This window comes from Lethenteron reissneri, chromosome 1 (genome assembly GCF_015708825.2).
Source record: "Lethenteron reissneri isolate LAM-NWPU_2019-01 chromosome 1, ASM1570882v1, whole genome shotgun sequence".
Lineage (NCBI taxonomy): Eukaryota > Metazoa > Chordata > Hyperoartia > Petromyzontiformes > Petromyzontidae > Lethenteron > Lethenteron reissneri.
Genome location: NC_083779.1, coordinates 3,606,571 through 3,617,299, shown reverse-complemented (window position 1 = coordinate 3,617,299; position 10,729 = coordinate 3,606,571). Strand labels below are relative to the sequence as shown.

Genomic DNA, 10,729 nt, shown 5'->3' with positions numbered 1-10,729 from the left:
TGCCCTGCCCTGCCTACTACCTAGGAACTGCCTGTCTGCCTGCCTGCCTGGGTAGCTACACCTGCCCTGCCCTGCCTACCTGGGGAACTGTCTGTCTGCCTGCCTGTCTGCCTGCTAAAAGCCGCAAATCTCTGGATCGACTGGCTGACACGACCTCGTGAAGCTGCCTGGACTAGTGGCTGTTTGCTTTGCTGATTGCACCACCACCGCTCCTACTGACCACCTCTCTCACATTCGCGTGTTCGACTCAAGGTAAGAGGCGGGCTGCGTTGAGGGGGTCGCGTTCGTCCGTCTGTCTGCCTTAGATTCCGCTTTTGATTTTCGACAGCTGCTGCTGATGATGATGATGATGCTGGTGATGCTGCTACTGCTGATGATGCTGATGCTGCTACTGATGATGCTACTGATGCTGATGCTACTGATGCTACTGATGATGCTGCGACTGTTGCTGCTGATGATGTCTGTGGCTAAAGTGCTGACTGTTGGTTGTGGATGACTGTGTGTGTGTGTGCGTGTGTGTGTGTCTCTCTCCTGCTGTAGATGCGTGTGTGAGTACACGTGTGAGTGTGTGTGTGAGAGTGAGTGTGAGCGTGTGAGTGTGTGTGTGTGAGTGTGTGTGAGTACACGTGTGAGTGTGTGAGTGTGTGTACACGTGTGAGTGTGTGAGTGTGTGTGAGTACACGTGTGAGTGTGAGTAGACGTGTGAGTGTGAGAGTGTGTGAATATGTGAGTGTATGAGTGTGTGAGTAAGCGTGTGAGTATGTGAGTGAGTGTGAGTACACGTGTGAGAGTGTGAGTGTATGAGTGTGTGTGTGTAAGTGGGTGAGTACACGTGTGAGTGTGTGAGTGTGTAAGTACACGTGTGTGAGTGTGTGTGAGAGTGTGAGTACACGTGTGTGAGTGTGTGAGTACACGTGTGAGTGTGTGAGTCTGTGAGTGTGAGAGTGTGTGAGTACACGTGTGAGAGTGTGTGAGTGTGTGTGAGTGTGTGAGTACATGTGTGTGTGAGTGTGTGAGTGTGTGTGAGTGTGTGAGTACACGTGTGAGTGTGTGTGAGTACACGTGTGAGTGTGTGTGTGAGTGTGTTAGTACACGTGTGTGAGTGTGTGAGTACACGTGTGTGAGTGTGTGTGTGAGTGTGTGAGTGTGTGATGTGTGTGAGTGTGTGAGTACACGTGTGTGAGTGTGTGAGTGTGTGTGTACATGTGTGAGTGTGTGAGTACACGTGTGAGTGTGTGTGTACACGTGTGAGTGTGTGTGTGAGTGTGTGAGTGTGTGTGTGAGTGTGTGAGTGTGTGTGTGAGTGAGTTAGTACACTGTGTAAGTGTGTGAGTACACGTGTGTGAGTGTGTGAATGTGTGTGTGAGTGTGTTAGTACACGTGTGTGAGTGTGTGAGTACACGTGTGTGAGTGTGTGAGTGTGTGTGTGAGTGTGTGAGTACACGTGTGTGAGTGTGTGTGTGAGTGTGTGAGTACACGTGTGTGAGTGTGTGTGTGAGTGTGTTAGTACACGTGTATGAGTGTGTGTGTGAGTGTGTGAGTGTGTGTGTGAGTACACGTGTGAGTGTGTGAGTGAGTGTGTGAGTGTGTGTGTGAGTACACGTGTGAGTGTGTGAGTGTGTGAGTACACGTGTGTGAGTGTGTGTGTGAGTGTGTGAGTACACGTGTGTGAGTGTGTGTGTGAGTGTGTGAGTGTGTGTGTGAGTACACGTGTGTGAGTGAGTGTGTGTGAGTGAGTGTGTGAGTGTGTGAGTACACGTGTGTGAGTGTGTGAGTGTGTGTGTGAGTACACGTGTGTGAGTGAGTGTGTGTGAGTGAGTGTGTGAGTGTGTGTGTGAGTACACGTGTGAGTGTGTGTGTGTGAGTGTGTGAGTGTGTGTGTGAGTACACGTGTGAGTGTGTGAGTGTGTGAGTGTGTGTGTGAGTACACGTGTGTGAGTGTGTGAGTACATGTGTGAGTGTGTGAGTGTGTGTGTGAGTGTGTGAGTGTGTGTGTGAGTGTGTGAGTGTGTGAGTGTGTGTGTGAGTGTGTTAGTACACGTGTGTGAGTGTGTGAGTACACGTGTGTGAGTGTGTGTGTGAGTGTGTGTGTGAGTGTGTGAGTACACGTGTGTGAGTGTGTGTGTGAGTGTGTTAGTACACGTGTATGAGTGTGTGTGTGAGTGTGTGAGTGTGTGTGTGAGTACACGTGTGAGTGTGTGAGTGAGTGTGTGAGTGTGTGTGTGAGTACACGTGTGAGTGTGTGAGTGTGTGAGTACACGTGTGTGAGTGTGTGAGTGTGTGTGTGAGTGTGTGAGTACACGTGTGTGAGTGTGTGTGTGAGTGTGTGAGTGTGTGTGTGAGTACACGTGTGTGAGTGTGTGAGTGTGTGTGTGAGTACACGTGTGTGAGTGAGTGTGTGAGTGTGTGTGTGAGTACACGTGTGAGTGTGTGAGTGTGTGTGTGAGTGTGTGAGTGTGTGTGTGAGTACACGTGTGAGTGTGTGAGTGTGTGTGTGAGTGTGTGAGTGTGTGTGTGAGTACACGTGTGTGAGTGTGTGAGTACATGTGTGAGTGTGTGAGCGTGTGAGTACACGTGTGAGTGTGTGAGTACACGTGTGTGTGTGTGTGTGAGTGTGTGTGAGTACACGTGTGAATGAGTGAGTACACGTGTGTGAGTTTGTGTGTGAGTGTGTGTGTGAGTGTGTGTGAGCGAGTGAGTGTGTGAGTGTGTGAGTGTGTGTGAGTACACGTGTGTGAGTGTGTGTGAGTGTGTGTGAGTACACGTGTGAATGAGTGAGTACACGTGTGTGAGTGTGTGTGTGAGTGTGTGTGAGCGAGTGAGTGTGTGAGTACACGTGTGAGTGTGTGAGTACACGTGTGTGAGTGTGTGTGTGAGTGTGTGTGAGTGTGTGTGAGTGTGTGTGTGAGTACGCGTGTGAGTGTGTGAGTACACGTGTGTGAGTGTGTGTGTGAGTGTGTTTGTAAGTGTGTGTGAGTGTGTGTGTGAGTGTGTGAGTGTGTGTGTGAGAGTGTGTGAGTGTGTGTGAGAGTGTGTGAGTCTGTGTGAGTACGCGTGTGAGTACACGTGTGAGTGTGTGAGCACCTATTAAGGCTTGCACGATGCAACAGGAGACGGGGGGGGTGTGGGTAGCCGACGACGTCACGTCCCAGCCGTCTTTGTCTCCCGCCCGGTGCCACTCGTTTTACGGCTGAGTGGACCTAGGGGTGGTCCACTAGCCAGGTTATTGGTCGTATGCGGGAATCGAACTCGGCTGGCCGAGGTTGGTAGGGCAATTCGCTGCCCGCTACACCACATCGCACCCACCCCCCACACACACAAAACACAAAAACATGTTTTGGGGGAGCCAACACCACGCCCGGCCGCCTTTGTCTCTCCCAAGTGCTGCTTGACACATCCCCTCCAGGCTGAGTCGACCTAGGTGAGAGCCAGGAGCGATTACAAATGCTCCCCCCCACCCACCCCCCACTGATGATTTGCTCGTGAGCGCGGTGGCAATCGAACTCGGAATTGTCCCGAAGGGATTCGTAGCGGCGTGCTGCTAACCACTGCACCACCACCAGCTCCAACACCACCACCACCACCACCAGTACCACCACCAGCACCAGCACCACCACCACCAGCAGCACCACCACCACCACGACCACCACCACCACCAGCACCACCAGCACCACCACCACCAGCACCACCACCAGCACCACGACCACCAGCACCAGCACCACCAGCACCACCACCACCAGCACCACGACCACCACCACCACCACCAGCACCACGACCACCACCACCACGACCACCACCACGACCACCACCACCAGACACCACGACCACCACCACCACCACCACGCCGCTACCACCACCACCACCACCCCCACCACCACCACCATCACCAGACACCACCACCCCCACCACCACCAGACACCACCAGCACCACCACCACCACCCCCACCACCACCACCAGCACCAGACACCACGACCACCACCACCACCACAACCACCACCACCACCAGACACCACGACCACCACCACCACGACCACCACCACCACCACCACCACCACGACCACCACCACCACCACCAGACACCACGACCACCACCACGACCACCACCACCACCACCACCAGATACCACCACCACCACGACCACCACCAGCACCACCACCACCACGACCACCACCACCACCACGCTTCCGTCACACACACACACACATGTATGTATGGGTGGGACACCGTGCGTCGTCAAACAAATAAAACATCACAACAATAACAACAATAACAACAACAACAAAAACACCGCAGCCTTGAACTTGACTACAGAGGGTTTTCCACAGTGCACAGCGCTCTGTGGACGAAATGCGCGTGTGCTTTTGTTTAATATTCAGCGTCACGGTTAACACGCTGTGCGAGGTTACGTGGGTGACCTGTGTGTGTGTGTCCGTGTGTCTGTCCGTGTGTCTGTCCGTGTGTGTGTCCGTGTGTGTGTGGGGAGCGGTGGCGCAGCGGTTAGCGCGCCACCGCGCTACGAACCTGGCAACCCGGGTTCGATTCCCGCTCACGGCAAACACCCAGTGACGATTATCTGAACCGGTCCTGGGCCTCCCGTAGGTAGACTCAGCCTCAAATGAGTACCTGGTGCGGTGTGTAAACATCGCCGCTAGGGAGACAAAGGCGGTCGGGCGTGGTGCTGGCCACCCACCCCCTCGTGTGCCGTGCCGGCCTTTATAGGCGCTCGGTAACAGCACTTGCCCCTACAGTCTGTTAAGGCTATACGGGGGATCTTTGTCCTTGTGTTCGTGTGTCCGTGTGTGTGTGGAGAGCGGTGGCGCAGCGGTTAGCGCTACGCTGCGCTACGAACCCGGCGAGCCGAGTTCGATACCCGCTCACGGCCACCAACGCCGCCAGTGACGATTATCTGAACCGGTCCTGGGCCTCCCCTAGGTCGACTCAGCCTCAAATGAGTACCTGGTGCGGTATGTAAACATCGCCACTGGGGGAGACAAAGGCGGCCGGGCGTGGTGCTGGCCACCCACCCCCTCGTGTGCCGTGCCGGCCTTCATAGGTGCTCGCTAACAGCATTTGCCCCTCCACTCTGTTAAGGCTACACGGGGGATCTTTGTCTTTGTGTGTGTCGATGCTGATACCGACCATACCACCCATCCTCGCGTGCATTAATAGGTGCTCGCTAACACATCACTTGCTCACACCTGCCTGTGCGCGTCTTGTTTACATGCCCAGAAGAAGAGCCATTGCCCGAAACATCGCCCATGATATCATTGTTCTGTGAATGGCACACACAAAGATAACAAAGATCCCCCGTGTAGCCTTAACAGACTGTAGGGGTAAGTGCTGTTAGCACCTATGAAGGCCGGCACGGCACACGAGGGGTTGGGTGGCCAACACCACGCCCGACCGCCTTTGTCTCCCCAGTGGCGATGTTTACACACCGCACCAGGTACTCATTTGAGGCTGAGTCGACCTAGGGGAGGCCCAGGACCGGTTCTGATAATCGTCACTGGTGTTGGCCGTGAGCGGGAATCGAACCCTGGTCGCCAGGTTCATAGCGCAGCGCGCTAACCGCTGCACCACCGCTCCCCACACACACACATACACACACTCACACACACAGACACACAACACGGTGTGGTTATTGTCGAATGTGTTGATTCGTGAACGATGTGAGTTCTCCCGTCGTGTATTCATTAGCTGTGTACGTGGGGGCCGCTTGCCAGCGCGAGCGATAACGGCGGAGTGATCGACATCATTCGCGCAGAAGGGAGGTTGATGCTTCTCTACCTGTGCGTTCGTGTAGCGGGAGGGAGGGGAGGGAGGGGAGGGAGGGAGGGATGGGAGGGAAGGGAGTGGAGGGAGAGAGGGAGCGAGGGGAGGGATGGGAGCGAGGAGAGGGAGGGGAGGGAGCGAGGGGAGTGGAGGGAGGAAAGGGAGGGAGGGAGGGGAGCGAGGGGAGGGAGGGAGGGGAGGGAGGAGAGGGAGGGGAGGGTTATGGGAGGGGAGGGAGGGGAGTCGAGGGATGGAGGGAGCGAGGAGAGGGAGGGGAGGGAGGGGAGCGAGGGGAGGGAGGGGAGGGGAGGGTTATGGGAGGGGAGGGAGGGGAAAGAGGGGAGTGGAGGCATGGAGGGAGCGAGGAGAGGGAGGGAGGGAGGGGAGGGGAGGGAGGGAGGGAGGGGAGTGGAGGGAGGGAGGGGAGGGAGGGATGGAGGGAGCGAGGAGAGGGAGGGGAGGGAGGGGAGCGAGTGGAGGGAGGGGAGTGGAGGGAGGGGAGGGGGGAGGGATGGGAGGGAGGGGAGGCAGGTGCCTTCGCCGCTATGCTGCTGGTAGCACAGCATCAGCAGGGGATCTGGTGATGGGTATTTTGAGGGTGATTTGTGTTTCTTGTTGGTGTCTATGAACACAGTAACACACAATGGGACTAATGTTACACGGGAAACCCGCGTTATATCTTTGATTAAAAAAGGGAGCACATAACCAAACAAACAAAAATACAAACAAAAACCGACATGATGAACGAAGCAAAGTTCCGAAAGACCGAGCATCTTTCTCGTCTGATCGTTAAAAAAAAGGAAGGAGGGGAGGGAGGGGAGGGAGGGAGGCTTCGATTAATCAAAACCTTCGCTGTCACAACCGGCACAGCATGCAGTGGCATCGCTGCTACCCGAATGAATGAACGTGTGAGATTTTTTTTTTCAACTTCATGCAAACGATGTGCAAATGACATGCTAATGTCACGTCGGGGCTAATGGAGCGGAATGAACTGTACGGGCCAGACAGACGCACAACGCCGAGAGGTTTGAGAGAGAGCGAGAGAGAGCGAGAGACGATGGTGATGGTCGGGACACGAAATAAAATACGATGAAAGTAGTCGGTTCGATAATTGTTTTTTTACCCTTCTATCTGGCAGCAAAACTGACACCTTTTTTTTTACAAAGCGTCATGTTTACATAGACCACAATACCTGCAGTCATAATGCAAACAAAAAACACAACTCTGATAATGTATGCACTGTCCTTGAAGTTGATTGGTCCACACCCGAGACAGCTTTCCTTAGAGCCTAGTCATCTGGTCCAACCCATCAGGTGGAACAATCACTTGATACAGCTATCGTGCTGTGACTCTTCCACCTGAAGACGGAGGCTTGTGTTGCCTCCGAAACGTCGTGATTTTTATTTTATTTTTAATTTACTTTATTTAATTTAATTTTTTTACCTACGTGACATTGCCGAAAAAAACCTAAAAATATAAGAGGGAGGTACAAATGTGGCCGGGCGTGGTCCTGGGCACCGCTACCGTCACGCGCAACCGTGTCAACATTCCACAGGTGCTGCTCGCTAACAGCACTTGCCCCGGCAGTCTGTCAAGGCTTTACGGGTGACCTTTATCTTTTGTCTGTGGTCATGAATAGAGAGACCTGCAACTTAAAAAGGCCTTCCATCAACATTCCCTTCGCAGCGCTGGGGAACGGACTGAATGATATCGATGGATGTTTGTGCTTTGCTCTGTGCAGGCCTTTATTAGTGTGCCTTCAATGGGCTTTCGCTTGCCCCACCAGTCTGTCTGGGCTACGTCCGTGCTTTTGTGTGAGTGTTTGCAAATTAGTGTGTGTGCTTGGGGAGAGGAGGCTCGTGAAGGACGCTGCTGCTGGGTTGTTGGAGGCAGTCACCCACCAGCAACAACGGAGGGCAGAGAAGCGACGCTCACAACAACGAGCGGAGCACCGGGTGGATAAAACGCAGCAAGTTTTTACATCAGGGGGCACAGGTGGTGCATCGGCCAGTCATCTCAGTCAGTCGACCCGTGGCACCTGGGTCTGTCCCGTGACCTCCTGCCAGCGGGCGTTCGATATTTCACGTAGGCTCAACGTGCACGTAGCCTGGCACAAGCGCCGTGGAGAAGTCACCGCCACTTAGAGTCGAATGGCGGTTGATGTTGTTGTTTGTGGGGACCGGTGGTGTAGCGGTTAGCGCTACGCTGCGCTTTGAACCTGGCGACCCGAGTTCGATTCCCGCTCACTGGACAACACCAGTGACGATAATTTTAACCGGTCCTGAGCCTCCCCTAGGTCGACTCAGCCCCAAATGAGTGCATGGTGCGATGTGTAAGCATCGCCACTGGGGGAGACAAAGGCGGCCGGGCGTGGTGTTGGCCACCCACCCCCTCGTGTGCCGTGCCGGCCTTCATAGGTGCTCGCTAACAGCACTTGCCCCAACAGTATGTTAAGGCTATACGGGGGATCTTCGTCTTTGTTATTTTGCCGTGGCAGAGAATCGCGCACTCTGCTACAGAACGCTGTGACTTGGGTTCCATTCCTGGCCACTGGCTGACATCAATGCCAAGTCGTGTCACGTAACTTGATTCAGCTTAAGCATCGTCACTGGGGAGACAAACCTGGCTGGCCTTAATAGGTGCTCACTAACAACACTTGCTCCGTTATGGGGTGCTCGGGCTCGGCAGTCACGTACGCGTGTCGTATTTATTTTCGGAATTCTAGAAATTTAAAAAAAACCTCGCCGTTCGCAAGCTGGGACAGACTTTTATCTCACTTGATACAGCTATCGTGCTGTGACGGTTCCACCTGAAGACGGAAGCTTGTGTTGCCTCCGAAACGTCGTGATTTTTATTTTATTTTTATTTTACTGTTATTAATTAAAAAAAATTACCTACGTGACTTTATCGAAAAAAACCTAACAATATGAATCCTTGCAGTCACGAAAGCTTCAAATCTAGAAATACTCTCTGTGTGTGTGTGGCATTTACTGGCCCGTGTTGTGAGCGAGGTTGCTCTAAGCTACTCTGTGTGTGTGTGGCATTTACTGGCCGTGTTGTGAGCGCGGTTGCTCTAAGCTACTCTGTGTGTGTGTGGCATTTACTGGCCGTGTTGTGAGCGAGGTTGCTCTAAGCTACTCTGTGTGTGTGTGGCATTTACTGGCCGTGGTGCTGAAATCTGCGTGAGATCGAGTGAGCCGCTATCCGTGGTGCTGAATTCAACCGATTCTTTTTCGACGGGAGGCGTCACATCGCGGGCCAGACACAAACACCCCTTGCCACTCTCCCGGGCCAGCCACCCCCCCCCCCCTCCCTATTTTCCCCTCTGCGTTAGCCGTTAGCTGCACATGTGTAGAGGAATAAAATGGGGACGTGACGTCAGGTGTGCCATTCAGTGCGATGACGTCACGTCTCCTTATTATGTTTTATTTTTATTATTTTATTACTTCCCTTCTACGTGACTTTACCGAAAGAACCAAGAAGATGAATCCCTGCAGTCACGAAAGAAGCTTTAAATCGAAAAATCACGCTGCCTGTTGTCGACACTGCCAGGGTAGTGTTTGAATTATTTCTCGGCGACCGCCGGTGTTGTACGCGAGTGATGAGGCGAGCCCAAATTGATGGGCTCCCTCGCTCGTCACTCGTATATTTAGCATGAACTAGTAGGTCCGATTCTCCCGTCCAAGCTGATTGATGACGGTAACCGCATCGCACCGTGAGAAGAAAAGGGTGAAGTTAAACACCGAGAACAAATCGTGCTTTTATCCTCACTCTCGTGGGAGCAATGCTCACAATCGAATCGTGAAACGGGACTCGGGTGTTTAATCCTTGGTTATTGAGCTTCGCTAAATAAAGATTACGATTCTGATTCTAGATTTGAAGCTTTCGTGACTGCAAGGATTCATATTCTTAGATTTTTTTCGGTAAAGTCACGTAGGTAAAACATTAAAATTAATAAAAAGTAAAATAAAATAAAAATCACGACGTTTCGGAGGCAACACAAGCTTCCGTCTTCAGGTGGAACCGTCACAGGCACGACAGCTGTATCAAGTAAATGAGAGATTGCAAGAGCTACCACTCCGTATATATAATGGTTGGAGAGGGGAAGGGCCAAGTACGGCACACTTTTTATTCATATGGTAAGGTGAGGCTTATTTTATTTTACTTTTATTAATTTTAATGTTTTACCTACGTGACTTTACCGAAAAAACCCAAGAATATTACGATTCTGATTCATTCGAATGGGGTATGGACCCCCAAGCGTGCTCTCGCCGGGTTAAAGTGCAAAGGATTACTCTTAATCCCAAACAAAGACTTCCCATTGACCAGTTTATAACCTGAGAAAGTAAATATAATTAGGCTTCGTATATATGTGTATAAAAAAAAACACACAATGTGGTGGTCTCGCTCCTGTGAACTGCTGTGATTTCTCCTCCCCCGTATTTTCCCCCGTCCACTCCTCTCCACAACATAACCAGCAGCTTCCGTAAACATAATTATTTCCTGCGAGGTGGGAGGTCACTCCTTTCCCTCTGCTGCGCCCACCGTCAGTAATGGCATTTCTGTTCTGCTGCCCATAGTTCCATCGTCAACAGCGTCGTCAGCCATGGTCAATCCACTGCTGGATGAAGGCCTCTCAAAAGCTGTCATCGTCATTTATATTCATGAGCAACGCATCTTTTGTTTGATGTCCTGGATGCTTTATTTATTAGCAAACTCTCATGTATTTATTGTCTTCTCTGGAGTTGGTGGTGATCGCGTTTGCTTAAAACACTAAAAGATGTTTATTTTTCCAGAAAAGGGTCCACTATACAGCAGGCGTCAGGGTTGAGATCGAACCCACGACTTCCTGTACACGAGGCGAGATAGTTAACATCTCCTAGCCATACACGGTGACGTGGAGATATCGATCAACGCCGCGTTCTTAGGCATCGACGATTGCTCGACGTTTTAATT

At 52.4% G+C, this 10,729-nt stretch overlaps 1 protein-coding gene across 1 annotated transcript in view; it reads left to right on the top strand.

The window, feature by feature from the left end:
* The first annotated feature begins 60 nt into the window (after positions 1-60).
* LOC133343849 (gamma-aminobutyric acid type B receptor subunit 1-like) overlaps positions 61-10,729 on the top strand; it is a 352,259-nt gene continuing 341,590 nt past the window's right edge. The window contains exon 1 of the mRNA XM_061553804.1: positions 61-252. The gene's annotated coding sequence lies outside the window, so the exon portion shown is untranslated. The remainder of the gene's footprint in view (positions 253-10,729) is intronic.